General features: G+C 46.4%; 1 pseudogene; it reads left to right on the top strand.

Moving 5' to 3' along the window:
* Positions 1-4,546: 4,546 nt before the first annotated feature.
* On the top strand, positions 4,547-16,863 carry LOC147711809 (microtubule-associated protein 1 light chain 3 beta pseudogene; annotated as a pseudogene).
* The last annotated feature ends 5,372 nt before the right edge of the window (positions 16,864-22,235 follow it).

The raw sequence follows: 22,235 nt of genomic DNA on the forward strand, positions 1-22,235 counted from the left end.
GTTCACTCCTCAGCTTCCGGACCCGTTTCCGACGACGGATTTACACCGGGATCAGCTCCACAAATGCCAGCTGCGCTCCGGTCGCAGGTTCTGCCTCTTCAGGTGGGATTTTGCCAGATTTAACTGTCGGATTAATGAAAGGAGCCTTCGTGCCCCAGGAGCTCTTCAGCTACGCAGCCGCCATGCTAGGCTGCTAGCCACGCCCCCGCCACTAATGTTTTTAGACGAATGGCCAACCCACCCTACTCGTCTGAACATAAGAATTTCATTCATGTCTGAGGCTTGGAATCTTTTATGTTTTACCAACCAATCTACCGACTTATTGCGTAGATCAATCCTAGACTCCCTCCGATCGCCAGTTAGATTTGGAACACCTCTTAAAACCAGCACGTAGGCACAAGCATCAGCTGGTAAGCTCAAAACATCAGCATTAGATCTCAAACAATTAACCTTAAAGCGGTCCGTGGCCGTTCGGCCCATACTTGGATTGCTTGAGTCACAACCGGGGTTCATACCAGGGAATGGGAGCCTAGAATGGCTATTACCAAAATCTGCGGTGTAAAAATCAGGGGCACTGGATATATCTTGTGTAGTCCTTTGCTCATAATTAGAATGTGGAACAGAAGAGTTGATACAGTCTCCACATGCAGTACATAAATTGGGCACTATAGGATCATTATGCACAGTAGAGCTTGGCAATAGCACATTGTGCCCATGATTTATAAGGGTCGGTGCTAACAAGTTACCCCTCCCCGCATTATCAAGGGTACAGTTCTCTTTCATACCACTAAAATTATCCATAACAGAATCCATCCTTTGTAGCCTCTCCCATAGTAAGTCAAAGTTCATATCAATCGCCTCCTTAAGTTGTGACAGAGCAGAATCCAAAATTTTCTCAACCGAGTTTACAAGCATGGTTTCCACGGTGATGTTTGTACCAATTAAGTTCCCTTGTTGGTTAGGAATGATATCAGTCTGAGTACCCAGGGTATTCGAGTTGACATTATTGGGGGTAACTACAAAATCAACTGTGGGATTAGTGGCGCAGGGATGCTTAGCCATTGGTGTTTTCTGAATACCCACGGGTTGCTTCCATTTATTTGACGAAGCTTTCCTCTTGGCATTTCCACTAGACTTGGTAACCTGCGCTCTGGTATTGATGCGGGGCACAACCGTGGCAGTCATATCAGATACATCCTGATTCAGCGAAACAAGATTTGGAGAAACAGAGTGACTCACAATAACCTTTTGGGGGGAAACATAAGATGTGCTGTCTGAATTAGGGCCATTTGATGGCAAACGAGGCTGTAATAAAGCCTGGTCCAAAGACAAGTGACGTTCAGTTATCTCAATTTCGTGAGTCAACAGGGATTCCGCCCTCAGGATAAAAGCATTTAAAGTTCCCGCAACTTCTTTCCTTTTATTCATAATGGAATAGCAACTATGCCAAACAAACACCAAGTGAAACCACTTGACCTAATGCGCACTGTTGCACTTCCCGTGGAAGGTGTGCCCAGCAGTATTTTAGTAGCCCCGGACCTTGCAACGCACTTCTGTACCCCAGGGGTTGTTCCCGGGTCCAAGATGACCATTCTAGGGGTGCTCCTATGGTCTTTTTTTTGTGTCTAACCTCTGCGTCTCCTGTTCACCAGATGTTGTCTACAATCAAGCTCCAGTCGCCTTTCCACTGGTTCCAGGGCTAGTATGACACCATAGCCCGCCGGTCACCCACTCAGCGATTGCCCTCATTCACGTTGGCCCAGAGATGTAGGATGTCAGCAATCAAGCTCGGGCGCATGATGTAGCTCACAGCTCTCCCGCAACGCAGCAGTTTCAAATCCTGCCCCCACTATGGCAGCAATCTATTGTGTCCCGGTCCTCTCTCACCCAGAGCCCTCGCCGAGGGGCAGGTATTTCTCTGTTTCCGCCTCTGTTGGCCCAGCCGGCCGCTGAAGCTGCCCTCCTTTGCCTCCGGTCCTATTTCCAGCCTGTCACAGCTTCCTCCGCAGTCCCAGCTGGCCCCCGGACCTCGGTGTATGCGGGCGCGGTGAGCCTTCCCGCGATGTTCCCCTCAGGCCGCTGCTGTCGCCTCCCCTCCAGCGGTGGCTTTCATCCGGCATTCTTCTCCCCGGGCTGCGCAGGTCGCCACTCTTTGCCAGGAGCAGTCCGCACCCCGCCGGCCGTATCTCAGCTCCGCCTACTCCACTCTGCTCCAATGTCACCCTTGCCGTCCAGGGTAAAAGTAGCGTGTTCTTCTCCGCAATGTCTGCTCTATTTGGGCCACTAAATATACGACGCGACTTTCAGTCCTCTCTGGACCGGTCAGCTGCAGAGTCCGCACTCCGACCTGCCCTCACTTCCGCCCGGACTCCCAGTCAGTCCAGGGCGGTGCTGCAACAATGGAAGGAGGCCCCTGTTCACTCCTCAGCTTCCGGACCCGTTTCCGACGACGGATTTACACCGGGATCAGCTCCACAAATGCCAGCTGCGCTCCGGTCGCAGGTTCTGCCTCTTCAGGTGGGATTTTGCCAGATTTAACTGTCGGATTAATGAAAGGAGCCTTCGTGCCCCAGGAGCTCTTCAGCTACGCAGCCGCCATGCTAGGCTGCTAGCCACGCCCCCGCCACTAATGTTTTTAGACGAATGGCCAACCCACCCTACTCGTCTGAACATAAGAATTTCATTCATGTCTGAGGCTTGGAATCTTTTATGTTTTACCAACCAATCTACCGACTTATTGCGTAGATCAATCCTAGACTCCCTCCGATCGCCAGTTAGATTTGGAACACCTCTTAAAACCAGCACGTAGGCACAAGCATCAGCTGGTAAGCTCAAAACATCAGCATTAGATCTCAAACAATTAACCTTAAAGCGGTCCGTGGCCGTTCGGCCCATACTTGGATTGCTTGAGTCACAACCGGGGTTCATACCAGGGAATGGGAGCCTAGAATGGCTATTACCAAAATCTGCGGTGTAAAAATCAGGGGCACTGGATATATCTTGTGTAGTCCTTTGCTCATAATTAGAATGTGGAACAGAAGAGTTGATACAGTCTCCACATGCAGTACATAAATTGGGCACTATAGGATCATTATGCACAGTAGAGCTTGGCAATAGCACATTGTGCCCATGATTTATAAGGGTCGGTGCTAACAAGTTACCCCTCCCCGCATTATCAAGGGTACAGTTCTCTTTCATACCACTAAAATTATCCATAACAGAATCCATCCTTTGTAGCCTCTCCCATAGTAAGTCAAAGTTCATATCAATCGCCTCCTTAAGTTGTGACAGAGCAGAATCCAAAATTTTCTCAACCGAGTTTACAAGCATGGTTTCCACGGTGATGTTTGTACCAATTAAGTTCCCTTGTTGGTTAGGAATGATATCAGTCTGAGTACCCAGGGTATTCGAGTTGACATTATTGGGGGTAACTACAAAATCAACTGTGGGATTAGTGGCGCAGGGATGCTTAGCCATTGGTGTTTTCTGAATACCCACGGGTTGCTTCCATTTATTTGACGAAGCTTTCCTCTTGGCATTTCCACTAGACTTGGTAACCTGCGCTCTGGTATTGATGCGGGGCACAACCGTGGCAGTCATATCAGATACATCCTGATTCAGCGAAACAAGATTTGGAGAAACAGAGTGACTCACAATAACCTTTTGGGGGGAAACATAAGATGTGCTGTCTGAATTAGGGCCATTTGATGGCAAACGAGGCTGTAATAAAGCCTGGTCCAAAGACAAGTGACGTTCAGTTATCTCAATTTCGTGAGTCAACAGGGATTCCGCCCTCAGGATAAAAGCATTTAAAGTTCCCGCAACTTCTTTCCTTTTATTCATAATGGAATAGCAACTATGCCAAACAAACACCAAGTGAAACCACTTGACCTAATGCGCACTGTTGCACTTCCCGTGGAAGGTGTGCCCAGCCTTCATTTCATTTTTTATAGCAACTATGCCAGCCAAATCCCCAAATAGCAAAATGTGAACTAACACAGAAGAGAGATGATAACAAGCTGCAGAGTAATGATAACTTTCACAGTACCTGGGGTTGTTTTTCCCCTCAAATGAATGGGTGGCAAGGAGCGGGTGGCAGAGGGGTGGCCCAGCCCGGCCTCCTCCGGTCTCGGATGGGCTCAGGCGGGCCCGCCCTTGGCCTGGGCTTCGCCCGGTGCGCTCCCACGTGCGTTCCGCGCAGCGGGTGTGGCGGTGAATTAAATATATAGGCGTCCACAGTGTGGAAGATCAGCACAGGTGTGAGCGGTAGATGAGCCCCCTGGGACTTGCAGTTCCTCGCTTCCTACGTCCTCTTACTCCTCCTGGCAGGCAGAAATGCGCAGGGGCTCCCGCGAAGCGGGAGCAGCAAGAAGTTAGATAGCGCCCACCGTGTAGAAAATCAGCACAGGTTCGGGCAGTAGATGAGCCCCCTGGGACTTGCAGTCTCTCGCTTCCAATGTCCTCTTACTCCTCCAGGTGGCCAGAAATGTGCAGCGCATGATAGAGTAAATACATGAAAAGACAACTGGGGGGCGTAAACAGCATAATGAATACCCAGAAGAAAGTAAGAGCAGGCATTTCCCTGTGGCTCCTGATCCTTAAGTGGTGTCTGGCTAGAACAAGAAAGAAGGTCAGCGAGGAAACGCTTATTAATGCCTGTAAGAGAAGGTAGAGCACCCCCATCCCCTAAAGCAGCACAGCACCTAAAGGTAATCAAATATCTCGGAATAAAGTTCCATGGACAATTCATTAGATACTGATCTCGTAAGGCAAGGTATATGCGGTGTAAATATCACAATATGATTCCCATTGAGTCAGCTCTCTGACAAAAATTGCATGAACAAAGCTCTATAAATTGTTAAGGATGGGTAAATACATTACGGAACCTCAGATGCATTGAACCTAAAGAAATCCTACCTCCACAGGACTCTTATGTCAAGACACGAACTTTGACACAATACCCAGCAAAGCATGGTTGGACCCTTTATCGCTATTTTTTTCTTTCTCTTGTCTCTTATTTCCTTCTTTGCTTCATTTATTTAATAGATTATTCGAAGATTATTCATCAGCGTACAGCATATTGTATCATCTAGTACAAATGTATTCCATGCTTCTCGAACACCGCTTGTGAAAATAATTCCTGTTCATCATACTGTGGAAGCTGTTATGTTTCTACTGATAAGCGTGGCTCAAATCCACCCGAGTGACTTACAGCACTCACCTATAATTACCTTATAGGAAGTCAGCCGGACAGTGGAGAAGTATAACAAAAGTCTTTTATTAGGCCAAATAACACTCATATGAGAGGGCCCTGTCCGACCTCACTCCTAAGAGTGCGAACGAGAGGACTGACTCTCTGCATCACAGCAATACATTATAATGCAACACAGTAAATAGGGTACGCCCCTTGTGGAAAACTACTGAGCCCCAGACCAGTGAACAATGCTCTCATACAGCAGGCATCTGCACCTGCGAGGGATACATTATTATCTCTGCTCAAGGCCATGGAGCTAGGCTTCAGCGCCTCTGGGCATGAGAACATTGCAGATAGCGGAACTTGTTACTTTCGGCCACAGTAAGCCGAGAAACGAAAACTGCTGTCTTAGTATATTTCTGTATTCCTGCGGGAGGGGCATGAGCGAGCAGAACCCGCAGGCACAGAGAGTTACACAAAATGGTGGCACACAGGCTAAGCTAAGAAACTAATATGGTCACGCATACATTTGGATATAAGCATAAGTGCGTTTACGTAAATGCCTTAGTTAGTCATATGATGCTAACTCACACGTCATCATAGGGTAATTAGAGCCTCGAAAACTGAATTCTATCAGACCCTCCTTTTAGCATCATTGGCTAACTATAGCCTCATTTATTTGCCAAAGGTAGTGCCGACATCCATTCTAGGGGCAGAACTGTACCACCTCAGTCGAGAACATCTTCTGCAATAAACATTAAAAAACTTGCATCAGCAGGAATTTCAGTAATCATAGAAGTGGCATATTGACCATGTAACTTCTTTTTCGGACGTATATTTGCAGCACACATTGAACAACATGGAGGAAGGCAATATATGCAAAGGCAACATGACAGAATTACACTCACTACTCCAACCAATCCCATCAGTATTTTCCAGCCCCAGGAAGAAAAGGCACCCCAGAGCCACCCTTGGAGAGACCATGTTCCATTATCTTGGTGTAGTTCAGTCGCTAATCTATGCAATTTTTGTACTGCCAAGTTAACAGTCGGGGCGGAGTCAGGGATATACACACAGCAAGAGGTCCCGATGACGCGGCAGGCCCCGCCCCTATCAGCTAGTATGACGTCAAGGACCATCCTATTCTGGATCGTAAATAATCTCATAGCCTGAACCTCAACAGAGATGTTAGTGGTAATGTCAGCCTCAACCAGAACCACCTTCTCCATTACCCTAGAGAGTCGTCTGATAGCTCTACTGTTGAATATAGGACCCCAGAAAGGAAGCAGACCCTTAGAAAAATCAGTCCACTGCTGATACGAGGTATCTGTCTGATCAACGTCCTCTACCTGAAGGTCCCTCCTTTTACGCTGCCTCTGCGGCTGCTCTGGAGTATTGGGGAATCGTCGATGAGTTCTGTGGTAATCAGAGGGAGCCACATATACGGGAGGAATCAGATAAGCCAGGTAGCACACCCCACCCCAACCCTCGGGCAACCATAAGTACCCATTTTCACCGCAAACAAAATAGACACTGGGTGGGGCAATCAAGGAAGGGCTAACGGGCAGGCGTATTGAAGCAGTCACATTACAAGAGCTATTTCCAACCTTGATGGGACCCCTTCCCTCTATACAGAAAAATGGAGGAGGACCCACCACAGCCAAGGGTATCAAACTTTTGGAGCTGTCGTTACTCCTAGGGGGATGCCTATAAGACAAAGTGGCGTTCAATTTCATGAAACTATCCCTTAGTCGATCAGTATCATTAGGTGTCAGGAAGCGACCCAACTTTTTCTCACATGTCTGTATAAAAGTCTGGTCAAAACGTCCATCAGTGTATATTCGTCCAAGGGAAGCTGAAGGCAAGGGCCGCACTCGCATTGTCATTGTCCACCCCCTATTCTGCAGGAGTGGAGTCAAGGAATCTGGCTGCTGGAAATATTTAACAAGACCTATAAGAGTATACCACCCCACACAGCTATTCACTGGCGTTAAAGGGAGAGCGAGGAACCTATCTTTTTTATAGGCAGCAGAAGGCAAAAGCCCACATACCCAGCAATCTGTCATGTTGGTAGTGGCATGTGCATGATGCAAAGTTTTAATAAAAACATTATCCCTATAATTCTTACGTATCATTCTCTCACCATATTCAACAGTTAACATTTTATGTTCTGGAACAGCAGTAGGTGTGGGTGCAAATGTATGAACGGGATAATGTTTATCTACGAAAAACAGTATTCCAAGAGTCACCAGAAAGGCAATTAAAACAATTATTATTACAACAACCTTTCCCTTTCGGGGAAGGGCCAACCAGGGGGAATCGGGCTCACGTCTCGGGGGAGCTGCGAAAGGCTGCTCCTCATCAGGAATTGGCCGCCCAAAGGGATACATTTTTAATAATCGTTCAAAAATATCAAAAATCAAAGGAAAAAATAAAAATCACACTGCTACCAAAAAAATAGTCCCAGACAATCCTCCACCGGCCAGAGGGGTTCTTCAACCCTTAAAAAGGGATCTTCTCCCTGTGTCCTTCAAAGCCTCACAGGCAGGCTTTTACCGTCCATACCTATTCCCACGTCGCTTTGTCAATACTTAGAAATAAGGGAAGCACTTTATTTGGGCCCCGCACCACTCTATAGTCTCAAAGAACACAATCTTCGGCTAAACACCAGGGCTCTTACAAGTCCATCCCTACCACTAAATCTTCTTTTCAGAATGTCCACTAAGCCCTTCTTCCAGTATTTAGTCCATCATATTCCAGCACTGCACTTATTTCTTTCGGGGCCTCAAATTGTAGCGAGTGCTCCCTGGCACTTCAGGGTCGGAGAACAAAGCAGGTGTCTCCGTGGCAGATGCTGAACTTTCCGGTATCTCTTTGCTAGCAACAAAGGGAGTTGTCGAGCTCACAGAATTTTCAATGCCGCTTCGCTCTTCTCCAATCAGTGAAGCATCCGAGAAAGGAACATACCTCGGAATATGTTCAAACTCCTGGTCAGCGATGCCATCTTGTACCCATTGATCATAGGGCAACGGGAGCGGGACCCTCTTCACATGAGAGGCATGGGTCCACGCCTTTCTGCCGTCAATTCGTAGTGCAGTGCGCGTTGTCAGGAGCACCTGACGAGGCTCCGACCACCTAGGCTCCAAACAGGACTTCCGCTGGTATCGTCGCACCACGACCCAGTCCCCTGGGTGGATGGTGTGTCCGGGCCCCTCCGGCAACGGCTTCAGAGTGTCTGCTACCTGCTGATGAATAGAACGAAGATCTTTAGTCAAAGCATACAGATAGTCTGTCAACAGAGGATAAGGAACTTCGGAAAAACATTTTGGTCGGGGCACTCCCCAGATATTGGCCGGGCGGCCAAATACCACCTCGTGCGGGGAGACGCCCATTTTTGCATTTACAGTGACTCTTGTGGATAGCAAGGCTAAGGGAAGTGCGTCTGGCCAACGGAGACCTGTACTCTCACATATTTTGGCCATTTTTAACTTGAGCGTCCCGTTAAAGCGTTCCACCAGTCCTGCTGCCTGAGGATGCAAGGCCGAGTGGAACTTCTGGGTGATGTGTAAACCTTTGCATATATTTTTCACTAATTCAGCATTAAAGGACGTGCCATTATCACTCCAGATCACCCTAGGTAATCCAAAACGGGAGAAATACTCCTTTATCAACATTTTAGCAGTAGACATAGCCGTGCAGTCTTTCGTTGGGAACGCCTCCACCCACCTACTAAAGGCGCATACGACTACAAGGACGTACTTCAAGTTGTTGACTCTTTCCATTTCTATGTAATCCATCTGGATCACCTCAAAAGGGAAAGAGGGGGGTGCAAAATTTCCAGTTGGGACAGGGGTACCCTTTCCAGGATTGTGTCTCAAACACACCATACATTGACGAACCAAATTGGTGGCCATCTTAGAGATATTTTTATTGCTCCACACCGGGTCTAATAGTTTGCAGATACCCTTCGCACTCACATGGGCAGGCCCGTGTGCCATCGTCACTACTGGAAGGACATACGCATTCGGTAACATCCATCTTCTCTTGTCTGTTACATCTGTCCAACATTCATCCGCATCCAGTCGTCCCTGCCCATCCTTCCATGCTCTCAATTCCTCATCCGTCACCTTACTTTGTATGTTCTTGACACTCTGTACCGTGTCTGCGAACATATGAATATCTGGGACCCATCGTGCTGGCCCTGCCACAAACATTCGTGGTAATTTTTCTCTAGCAGTCTCTTTTGCTGTCTCGTCGGCAAAAGCATTGCCTCGCCCGACATCGTCCACTATTGTCTTGTGTGCGCTACATTTTATCACAGCCAATCGTTTAGGTAATGTCAATGCCGTTAACAGTCGTAATATCAGTGGACCATGTTGGATGCGCTGTCCATGGGAGGTCAAGAATCCCCGTTCTGCCCAAAGTCGCCCATAATTATGAACCACGCCAAAGGCGTATTGGCTATCAGTGTAAACGTTCACATCCAACCCCTCACTCAACTCACATGCCCTCAGTAAGGCAATAATCTCAGCAGCCTGAGCAGAATTGTAAGGTATTCTAGAAGTCTCTACCACCGTCTGTAATGTTGTTATTGCATATGCTGCTGTCGATGTCCCGTCTGGTAATTTAAAACAGGATCCATCAACATACAGTTCCCCGTCTGGTTCTTCCATGGGCCTGTCTGTCAGATCCACCCTCCCCTTTGTCTCCTCCTCAGTCCTATACACACAGTCATGTATGTCACCATTTGTGTCAGTGTCTGTGGGGATAGGTAACAAGGTGGCGGGGTTCAATGTGGTACACCTTTTTATTGTCACATGGGGTGCAAAAAGAGTCATCTCGTAACCCGTCAGACGAGCGCTTGTTAAATGCTGCGTCTGTGTCCTGTTTAGTAAGATATCCACAGCATGCGGTACCATTACTGTGAGATCTTTATGAACCACGCCAAAGGCGTATTGGCTATCAGTGTAAACGTTCACATCCAACCCCTCACTCAACTCACATGCCCTCAGTAAGGCAATAATCTCAGCAGCCTGAGCAGAATTGTAAGGTATTCTAGAAGTCTCTACCACCGTCTGTAATGTTGTTATTGCATATGCTGCTGTCGATGTCCCGTCTGGTAATTTAAAACAGGATCCATCAACATACAGTTCCCCGTCTGGTTCTTCCATGGGCCTGTCTGTCAGATCCACCCTCCCCTTTGTCTCCTCCTCAGTCCTATACACACAGTCATGTATGTCACCATTTGTGTCAGTGTCTGTGGGGATAGGTAACAAGGTGGCGGGGTTCAATGTGGTACACCTTTTTATTGTCACATGGGGTGCAAAAAGAGTCATCTCGTAACCCGTCAGACGAGCGCTTGTTAAATGCTGCGTCTGTGTCCTGTTTAGTAAGATATCCACAGCATGCGGTACCATTACTGTGAGATCTGTCCCCAGCACGAGCCCTGTCGATTGTCTTATAGAGACCGCAGCAGCCGCTGTGGCTCTCAGACAACTCGGCAGCGCTCTTGCCACATTATCGAGCATTGCAGAGAAATACGCACACGGTCTCTGCTTTCCCCCAAAACACTGAGTTAGGACAGACAACGCGCAACCTTCCGCCTCGTGCACGTAAAGGACAAAAGGCTTCTGGTAATCAGGTGTTCCAAGAACTGGCGCAGAACACAGAGATTCTTTTAGTAACTCAAACGCTTCCTGACATGCGGGGGTCCAGGGTAGGGGTTCGCGCACTTCTTTGGTAGTCAGATACAATAGGGGTTTTGTTAGTAACGCATAGTTAGGTATCCACTGACGACAATACGATGTTATGCCTAAGAACGCGCGCACCTCTCGCTGCGTGTTAGGTACTTGCATGTTAGTGATCGCTTTTATGCGCTCCGGCGTCAATCTCCTCCCCGCTTTCGAAAGGAGGTGACCGAGGTAGGTGACCTCCGTTCGACAGTATTGAAATTTCGGAAGGGACACTTTATGCCCCCTTTTAGCCAAATGGTGTAACAATTTCACAGTAGCATCCCGACAACCCTGTTCGTCATCCGATGCTATCAGGATATCATCCACGTACTGCAACATCACGTTGCCAGGTGGAAGTTCCAAATCATCCAATTGTGCCTTTAGAGCCTGACTATATATGCTAGGACTCTCAGTGTACCCCTGAGGAATTCTCTTGAAGCGGAAACTTCGGCCAGCCAATGAGAATCCGAAGAGATACCTGCTATCTTCATGTACTGGAATACTGAAGAAAGCGTTTTTCAAATCAAGGACAGAGAAATATTTTGCCGAAGGTGGAATCATTGTTAATATCGTAGTGATGTCCGAGACCACCGGATACTGTGGCTCCACTACTCTATTCACCTGCCGCAAATCGATCACAAATCTATAGACATCAGGAGTATTATCTGTTGCATCAGGGGATCGTCTTTTAAGTACAGGCAAAATAGGACTGTTACATATATTCGAATCAGTCTCTTCTACAACTCCAGACTGTATCAATTCTTGAATTATGTGTAACAAGGCCTTCTCACCCTCTCTAGGTATTCTGTATTGTGGAATTCTGGGCAATTTGGCTCCCACCTTCACTCTAATTGACACCGGGGCAATGTCCATTCTTCCCACATCATTATCACTGACGGCCCACAAGCTGTCTGGTATGCCTCGAAACTCAGGTGGCAGCGGGTCGTCTTTTGAAAAGCACTGTAGTGGGCGGGCAACATTGGGGCCTAGAGTAAGGTACACGCCATCCGGGGAACAATAGATGGTAGCATGCAATCTCTTCAATAAGTCTAAACCCAACAAATTTTCACCACAATTTGATGTCAATAAAAACGGTGAATCAACAGTAAAAGGACCAATCGTTAACGTGAGAGGTTTAGAAATGGGGCTAATCACCGGAGTTCCTGCGAAACCCACGGATATGTTATTCTTGCCAGACAGAGCCGCCCCTGGGACCCGAGAACGAGCCACTGAACTTTTCATTGCACCCGTATCCACGAGAAATTTCTGTTGAGACCCTAGTAAGTCGGCTTCGACATAAGGTCCCCTCTGATCCACTTCCATAAGTACTGGTCCCATGCTCTGTCCTACGCTGTCCTAGTTGTGGGAAAACCCTGTCAAATCGTCCACTGAATAATCATCGTTATAATACTGGCCCCCGCTCCTCTGTGACTGTTGTCTATCTGTCCCGTTGTCAAAGTAATTGCCTCCCGGTCTCCCGCCTCCTTCAGATCGCGCAGCCTGTCTCCCAAAATCACCGCCACCTCTTCCTCGTCCGCGCCCTACACCAGCGCTTGCCTGCAGCAGCGGACAATCCCTCCACCAGTGCCCCTCCTGCTTGCACTTCGCGCACTGATTCGGTCCCAGCCTGTCCCTGCTCTCACCTCTTCCAAATCCACCTCCGCGGCTCAGCCCTGCACCCCTTCCTCTGCCTCTTGCCACCTGCTGCAACAAAACCCTCGTCTTCAAATCTTTAGCCTTCTTTTCCTGTTTGTCCTTATTTTCATTTTCCCTGTGCTCGTAATATTGCGCCATACTTAGTATTCCCGAAGGAGAGGACGTTGTCCACGTGCTCTCCGACGCTTGCAGTCTGGCCGATATCTCAGGCAATAAGTTTGTGACAAACCTGTTGACGAAGAGCCGTAACCCTCCATCCTGTGACACATCCTGCCCACTAAAATCCATATACGTTTCCTCAAACCTCGTAAAGAAATCAGAGACCGCCTCATCCTTTTTCTGCTTGCAAGCCGTCAATTTGTCCCAATCTACCTTTTTCGGGGGGATGAGGGAATGCATATATTTTATAATACGCCCTGGCAAAGCCAATATCTCAGCCTTCGGCTTCTCCCCTGGCTTACGCTTCTTGTCCCAATCTTGCAACTCCTGCCATGTACCTCCCAGCTCCTCCGTATGATCCGTACCTTTCACTTGTCGCCACACATCAACCGGGACCAAAAGCCCAAAAAACAATTCAACATCAGCCAACGTCATCACAGTAGAAGACGCCGCTTCCGTAAGCTCTTTGTAATAGGCGGTCGGATTCTTTCTAGAATCCGGCAGCTGAGCTTTCAATGACAACACCTCACTTCTCTTCCATGGCGTATACACCCATTGCTCCTGAAAATGCGCATCAATTCTGTTCCTTGTAACAGCCCTCGTCAGTGGGTCTAACAACTCAGGGACCTCAGGATGAAAAATAGGGTGCACCTCTCGCATCGGGTGGAGACCTGGAAAATGGGGTGTACCGGCAGAGGGCAATTCATTCCTGTATTGCAATAGCGCGCGCAGACTACTCATCACTTCCTTCACCCCTGTGTTCGTTCTGTACGCTCCAGCCTGTATATCCCGCAAAACCGCCGGAGCCACACCTCCATATCCCTGTTCCCATAGCGGTATCAATACACCAGCCATGTGCCACAAAGCGTGCTGCTGCATCAAGGGCTCAAAATCTTTCATGGTGGACCAAATGTCTTCGAACGAATAAATATTATTCCTGGCCCATTGACATGCCTGATTAGCCACCACACTTTTTTCATCTAAACCAACTGTAGAACGTGTAAGCAACTTCCGTACCTGTGAAAGCAATCCGCTACCTGCGCCGCGACTCGGTGTTAGCATCTCCTGACTGGGGGTGGTACTAGCTGAGACGGTAGGGAGTGCTAAGGAAAATGGTGAGGGGGCGGGTGAAGTGGGCTGAAGTAGAGAAACGAGGGGTGTCGAGGGCAGGGATTGTTGGGGAGCACTCGCTGAAGGACCTGGAATGGCGCTACTAGGGGCCGAAAGTGGCAAGGAGGGGTACAATGGCTGCGGGGCATAAGGGGGAGGGGGTCGGGCATTCAAAATGTCCTCCATCTCATCTGGGTCGTCCTCTCGTACTACGTAGCTTTTATTTTCTTTCAACCTACAAAGTCTATCAGCGCGCTCCATGCGTAATGCATTCTCATTCCCCACCTGTTCCCTCGCTTTCTGCGCCATAGTCTGGGTGGACTTTTTATACTCCTCTTTCTCCTCTCGCATCTTACGTTTCCTGACCTCTTTCTGCCATATTCGCAAAGAGTCAAACATACTCTGACGGCTACGCCTAGCAAACAGTTTATCTTGCAAATAATCCAACTTAGCTTCATCAAAAGAACCCGTCAAAGGCCATTGTAAATCCACATTATCAGCTGTGTATCGATGCCACAAAGTGCCGAACATAATCGGGACCAGTCCATGTTTAACATACATATCAAAACTCGGTGTCCCTTCAGGGGGTGCAGGTTGGCTCTCGGCCAGTCTAGTATCTGAGGGTCGACAACAACATCCAAAACATCGCAACTTGCTAAAACACGGCATCTTTACTTTATCTTGAATCTCAACTCGAGTTCATTCACACACAAACATATAGACGTACACCAAAAACCCACGTACACATATACAATATCTCCAAACACGTGTTACCAAATGGGACAAGGCCCGTCGACCAAGTCCTGGGGAACCTGGACTCCACCGCAGACCGAACAGTACACTAACTGTTCTGAGGAAGGGGAACGAATCCGCCACCCGTGCGGCACTGCGGATCACTGCGCACTTTACCGCGGGAAACCCAGATCACACCTCCACTGAATCACCACACTAGGAGTTCAGGGTAAGCGCACCAGAGTCTGCCCACAATGAGCCACGCCGTCACCACAGTACCATCCGGTCGGATCGCTACAAACAATTACCTCGAAATACGTCCCCCAACCCCGTCAAGTCTGTCAGAGCACCAACTCGTACTCTGAGTTCCCCGGAGCACACTAGCCCCAGGAGCACACCAGCTCCTCAAACCATCGGAGACACTCTAGTCTCCCGGAACACTCCTGTTCCTGCAGCAATCACAGGTGGACCACTCACCTTCCGTTGGCGGCACCGACCTCTACCGTTCTCCACCTCCGGCTGCCAGGACCAACACGGTCAGCTTCAAGTTCCGCCTTCTGGACCCCGGCGTAAGATCCGAACCGGGACCTCTCCCGATCAGCAGGGTGGGGCAGCGCTGCGAGAACCAAGCTCGGCATCAAATGGGATCCCGGACCCACCGTGCCGACCAGCGGGTCCCCGGTCTTCTGCTACCCACTTACGGGTGAGAAAGATCCTTATCGCGGGGTCCCTATTCGGGCGCCATCTGATAAGCGTGGCTCAAATCCACCCGAGTGACTTACAGCACTCACCTATAATTACCTTATAGGAAGTCAGCCGGACAGTGGAGAAGTATAACAAAAGTCTTTTATTAGGCCAAATAACACTCATATGAGAGGGCCCTGTCCGACCTCACTCCTAAGAGTGCGAACGAGAGGACTGACTCTCTGCATCACAGCAATGCATTATAATGCAACACAGTAAATAGGGTACGCCCCTTGTGGAAAACTACTGAGCCCCAGACCAGTGAACAATGCTCTCATACAGCAGGCATCTGCACCTGCGAGGGATACATTATTATCTCTGCTCAAGGCCATGGAGCTAGGCTTCAGCGCCTCTGGGCATGAGAACATTGCAGATAGCGGAACTTGTTACTTTCGGCCACAGTAAGCCGAGAAACGAAAACTGCTGTCTTAGTATATTTCTGTATTCCTGCGGGAGGGGCATGAGCGAGCAGAACCCGCAGGCACAGAGAGTTACACAAAATGGTGGCACACAGGCTAAGCTAAGAAACTAATATGGTCACGCATACATTTGGATATAAGCATAAGTGCGTTTACGTAAATGCCTTAGTTAGTCATATGATGCTAACTCACACGTCATCATAGGGTAATTAGAGCCTCGAAAACTGAATTCTATCACTACATAGCTGATGTATCCCGTTAATTTCATACCTATGTACACAGTATGCCGTTTCTTTGTCTTTTTCTATTGAAAATACCTGATTAAAATCATCTGGAATGGCAAAAGCACTCATGTGAAGTAATACAGCAGCATCCTTCTCCCGCAATTTAGAACAATTACATTCTAGCAAGCCACCCTTCAGGCCCAACGACATAGAGGCCTATGCATAGCCAGCCGACAAACTAAGACCATAACAACACTAGGAATGGATACACCAAATACAGTGGACACTGACTCAGTTCCACAATGTCACCTGTATTAGGGAGAAAAGGGTAAAAAATGGAAAACCAGTTAAGTATGCAAATATACAAATATATATCAAAACAAGAGTAAAACGAAAGACCATTACAACTGAGACATCACTTCACACTAAAATGCTGACCAAAGAAAACACTTAGGAATACCAGATAATTTCAGTGTCACAGGGCGAGGCAACAGCCCTGGGATTGCCCTTATAAATCATTGCCTCAAGAGGTAGGTTTTAAGCAGAGGTGCTCCCTGAAGCAGAGACATGAACATGTACGACTTATTCGACAACACCCGAATAAAATACCAGTGATTATTGAAAGGTACAAAGGGGAAAGACAACTTCTTGTGCTTGACAAAACAAAGTTCTTGGTTCCGGATCATGTCAACAGGAGTGAGCTGATTGACATTACAAGCAGAGGCCTGCAGCTGAATTCTAATCAAGCCCTCTGTTTGCTTCTAAATGGACATAGAATGGCCAGCATCTCCACACCTATCTCTGAGGCCTACCAACATGAAAAAGATGAAGATGGATTTCTGTACATGGTCTCTCCCTCTCAAGAAACATTTGAAATGCATTCCCTTGCCTAAAGCTATTTTCCTGCGCCCTTGACGGCTTTATTTGTGTTGCATTTCCTTTCACCAGAAGGTAAGACACAGATTTCAGAGAAGCAGATAAAAGCTTTAGAATTGATAAGGCTGTTCATTTTTGGTTAAAAAAAACAACATCACGGAGTAAAGAGGTTGAGATGAATGAAATTACATAACTTACTTTTAGCTTGCCAAATAAATGCGGAACACGATTCCTGAGCCCCGAGTTGGTTTTAATAAATGGAATTCCAAGTACAATGGAGTGAATGGGCAAGTTCCTCAGTGTAAAATTATAGTTGACTCCATGGCCGGACTGGGAACAGCAACCAGCCCTGGCTGATTGCTGCTCAACCGCCCCGGAGGGGGTAGCTGGGGGGCTGCTAGTGAGAAACACTGCTCCTGCTTTTGTTACAGGGGGATGATATTGCAGCACCAAACCCACCCCTCCAGCTCACCGGGGAAGCGCCCAGGGCCCGCTGCGGCCAGCCCGGCACTGGTTGACTCTAAGTTGACCCTTCTTCCCCTCCTCCCCATGTCAAGGGATTCACTTAGATGAGAACTGTGCAGTTGCAAATGCACGAGCTTTACCTCTTAGTCAAACAACGGCGCTTATCTAGGTGCTGTTCCCTTACATCAGGTGGGATCTGAAAGGCTAATCAGGATGGGCATTATTTTGGAAGCTGTTAGTTTCCTCTGTGATCCGTTGCATACCACATGATATTGCTTTACTCACAGTGTAGACGCATGTGGACCTTTTAATATAACTGTAGCACAGGAGTATATTGTATTTAATATAGAAGACAACTAGGACTCTTCCTGAGTGCATTCTCACTGCTGCCGTCCCACATCACCTGGCTTCCAGGATTTGACCATGCTTCAATGTAATCAAGAGCATTCATTCTTATTTCTTTCTTGCACTTGAAGTTGAGATAGGTTCGTTAAAACCAAAGCAAATCATGAAGAAGTTATTTTGTCAGTGGCTAGGTTGTCTAACTTTGGGAAAGCGATGAAGGGGCAGATTTACAAGCCCTGTACAGCACATCTGTGCTGCCGTTGCGTCACTTTTGTGACGCCATGCTGTAGCGTATTTAGAAGGACATGTGGACATTCTAGCACGGGGGGGGGGGGTTCCAGCGCAGGAACGCCTCCGAAATGTGGCTGAGTGAAATCTACAAGATTTCACTCAGTCACTTTAACGGGCATGCTGTGTCAAAACACTGCGCCTGCTTGAAGCAGGTATAAGGATTGGCGCAGCATGTTGGGAATAGGGGCACCCGAGCCTTGCTGAGCTGCGTCACAATTGCGGCGCGGCTCCAGCAATGCGCCGCCTTTCTGCCGGGGGATGCGACACACATCTGCCCATCCATGCGCCAGGGTGCGCCGCATTTACAATGCAGAGCATCAGTGGTGGCGCATGGGTGGGCAGATGCGTCGCAACTCTTCTGGTGCATCCCTGCTGATTAGCAGAGATGTACCAGAAGTAGTAAATCATCGCAGGTGTAAAGGTACATTTTATCTCCGATTAATACTTTACGATACAAGAAGAAAATTTTGCGTACACCTATACAAAAGGATTAATTTGCAAAATTCTTTCGGAACCCCAGAAGTAGGTTGTTTCCCAACAAGATTCCTCTTGCTGAGTATCTCATTTCCAGAATAATTGTGCTGGTTTATCTAGGAAACTGAAATCTGAAAAACTATTGCTAAAAATGTCAGGTTCCTTATTATCTTGAAACTAGATTGAGAAGTAAAATGGGTTTGTTGATGCTTCCACCATCTAGCATGGGATGTGAAATCTTTCATTTCTGAAGCGGACATGAGTACTTCATGTGCAGAGATTCATTAGGCTAGGGACCCACAGCAGAGACTCCCTATATATTTACAGGTATGATAACTGTATAAGTGAAAGCTGCAACGCATTTCAAAGGTCGTAAAGAGAAGAAAGCAGAGTTTCCTAACCCTGGTATTGTGTAGAACATAAATATTTTAAATGTCCTATAACATTTTGTGTGTGTTGCACTCACCGTTTCCCCATACATACTTGTTTCTCCTGCTGCATACTTAAATTTAGCTGTATCGCAAACTTATGTTATGTTTTTTAGTGCTTTAGTATTTTCTAAATTCATGACTGACAAGTATATTTATAACTGTGTGATCTGTATGACGGCTTGTGTACAAAATAGTGTTGCTTTCCCCCCACACCATATGAATACAATACTTATACACGGAGGTATTACATTCACAAGAAACAAAAAATATCATGGCATCAAGAGGTGTGGGTTGACATGAACCAGGAACACAACCCAAATAATGTAATTGGTTGTGATAGGAAAGCCCAGGACTGGAAGGCAAAAAAGCCATCAACATAAGAGAAAAACATTACCGGAGCCTAAACTATAGTCACTTGAGCAAACATCAACAGCTTCACAGATGTAGTAGAGACAACACATTAATGTCTGGTGAGTCCTTAAGCTTAGTTGTTCCCTCGATTCATAGTTTGCTAGTATGGAAGGTCATGTCCAAATTAACAATTATTAGATAAAATCTAACTCATTCTAATTCATTAGAATTTTCATTAATCTCAAAAGTGGAAAGAACTGAAAACATGACCCTATTAACCGGTGGCAGTAACTTATCAGTCAGAATTCATTACAGTCTAAAATACACTTCCAAACCAAAAAGGTACCAGACCGAGACCCAGATTTATCAAGGACTTGTGTTGTCCTTACCTGCAAGGGGAAATTTGCACCACCTTGTGTGACTTTGTAAAGAAATGCAAAGTAACGCATTGAGTTACACTGCATTGCGTTAATTAAATATGGTATGGATTTCATGGGTGAAGCATGGGCATCGCCTGTTTGCTCACCCTTGGAACTTGATGCAATATCAGATTACTAATATGAGCAAATCTGGAATAGCACCAAGATGCAGTGCCTGCCCGAGACTGGCCTACCGAGGAGAAATATGTTTTTTTAGTCAATTACTATTTCTATGCATGATGCATTCTGCAGCATTAGGCAGCAAATATTCTGCTAGTACAAGCAAGCAGCATATCTTAGTAGATATGCTGCATTTCTGTCTGTTCCATTTTACACAACGCAGCAAGTTCTCTTGCTCCCTTGCATTGAGTGAAACTTTCCTAAATATGGCCCTACTTGTTTTAGATAAGGGTTTTAGAAATGTAGTAAAAAATAAACTAAAATGTTTAAAAAGTCTCACATATACAAACAAGTAGTTCTGAAAATACAAAAATAGACCAATGATTAATGTATTAGTATTACCAACCCTTATTTTTTAACTGAGGCACTTAGGTAATAGCAGCTTGATAGTACTCCAGATGGAGCAGTGGAAAGGGCAAAACAGACTCTTAAGTGTGGCACTCTTACTGCCTTGTCTTCTCCATTGACATCTTACTCCCAAGTCAACAAGATATATCTGGGTATCACAGCCTCCAAAATCTCTGGGATCTCTATCATACTTTTAAATCCAGCCATCTATGAATCACAGATCTAACAATTGTCAGAAGATTCTGACACAGCCCTAAAAATAAATCTACAAAGATGGCCATATCTTTGTTAGCGAAAGGACAAGGCTTGAGTCACATACGGACGCCCATCACAATTAGTTTATTCAATCTGAAAAGCCCAGAATTGGTATTAAATTTAGTGATCCCAATAAATCACCACTAATCAGTATGATAGTCATGGCCTAGAGAAACCACTTAATGGTGCAATTCAGATTCAGTAGAAATACTCATCACCTAACAGCAATCAGTACCATGTATAGGGATGGCAGACTGTTATTTCAAAGGGAGATTTAATTTGAGAGTGCAAAGTAAAGATTGTAACACTGCTACCATTAATTTGTCCCCTGATGATGAGCTGAGGCTGAAAGTGCATAAGGGATTTAAATGGTAAAACATTAAAATCCATGGATAAAAATGGAGAATTAAAGCATAAATCATGTGGTCGAATAAGAAACAAAATTGAATGATAAACAACAAATGATGAACCAAATAAATGTTAATATCAAGAACCTGAACTCAGGAAACTTTTAAATTTATATTATAATACTGTGGTGCCAAACTGTTTTCCAGATCAGCATTTTTAGTATCCGATGGGGATAATTCATCAAAACATGTGGTTTTGCACATGTATTGATGCAGCAGTAAGTATTATCTGGCTTATTTTCTTGGCATTAATGCAGTAGTTAGCAATTATGTAGGCTGTTAGCATAGAATATTATCCACGTAGTAAAACTCCAATTGGTGTGCCACCTTCACACTGGTACATACTCTACAGCAGGGGCTACTGGTAGTTTGCCAGCCACATTGGAAGTAGCTCCATGTAGTACTACCCCACACAGTATGCAATTCTGAGGTTCTAACCATTTTGAAGATGACAGTGCTACACATCTCAGTATCCTTGCAGTGGCTCCCAGCCAAACCAATGGTAGGGCCAAACACACAGACACACACTGTGACAGCCTGTGGTACCTGCAACATGAGCACTTTTCTCCAAACACATGTAGATTGGTCCCTTTCCAGGCCCCTCTCTTTTTGTCATACCATATCTTTGAAAACCGGGCCAGCGATAATTAGAATGTGGTCAATAGAGTGTGGGACTGCCAGACACAGAGTGGAAGTATGTGATAACCCTATTCAAGCAGTCCCATAACCAAGGAGATGCTGGGTGGAGAAAAATAAATGATCTTATTTGTTTTAGACAGTGGGAGTGGTGTGTGTATGTATGTGTGTGTGTTTCATTAAATGTACACTAGTATGCATGCCTGGTGTGTGTGGCTAGTATTCCTCCTTGAAAGACATAGGGCCATATGCATGAACACATTTTCCCATAGAGACAGAATGGGCAAAACCCTTTGAGGCATCTTGTCCATAGTCTCACCCTGCACAGGACGACTGTTGTAAGCAGTAATCTCTGGCACAATTATAACTACTCCTCACATAATGTTGGCACTGGCATGATAATGTTAAATCTTGATGTAAGTGATCATGGACAAATCATGGCATAATGCCAGTTATGTTGGGCATATTGTAAGTGTGCTTGGCCTAATTGTCGCAGTCTACCACATAATAGTTCCCATCCTTGGAATAATGATATCCATCACTGACATGATGTAGTGGTTCTCAGTGTTATGGTGGGCAACCACAGCACACTTTTAGTCCAGACATAATGGTGGGCATCCATATTATAATGTAGAAATCTTTGCTAATATGGTGGGCGTCCCTGGCATATAATGATACTACCTGGCTAGGTGGAACAGAATCAGACAATGTGATGCAATTTGCACTAGGGGAACAACATCTTGTTATTTGGGGACCATGTATGAAAACCTACGCTCCCAAACGCCAT

The sequence above is a fragment of the Lissotriton vulgaris genome, chromosome 5, assembly GCF_964263255.1.
Source record: "Lissotriton vulgaris chromosome 5, aLisVul1.2, whole genome shotgun sequence".
In the NCBI taxonomy this organism is placed as follows: Eukaryota; Metazoa; Chordata; class Amphibia; order Caudata; family Salamandridae; genus Lissotriton; species Lissotriton vulgaris.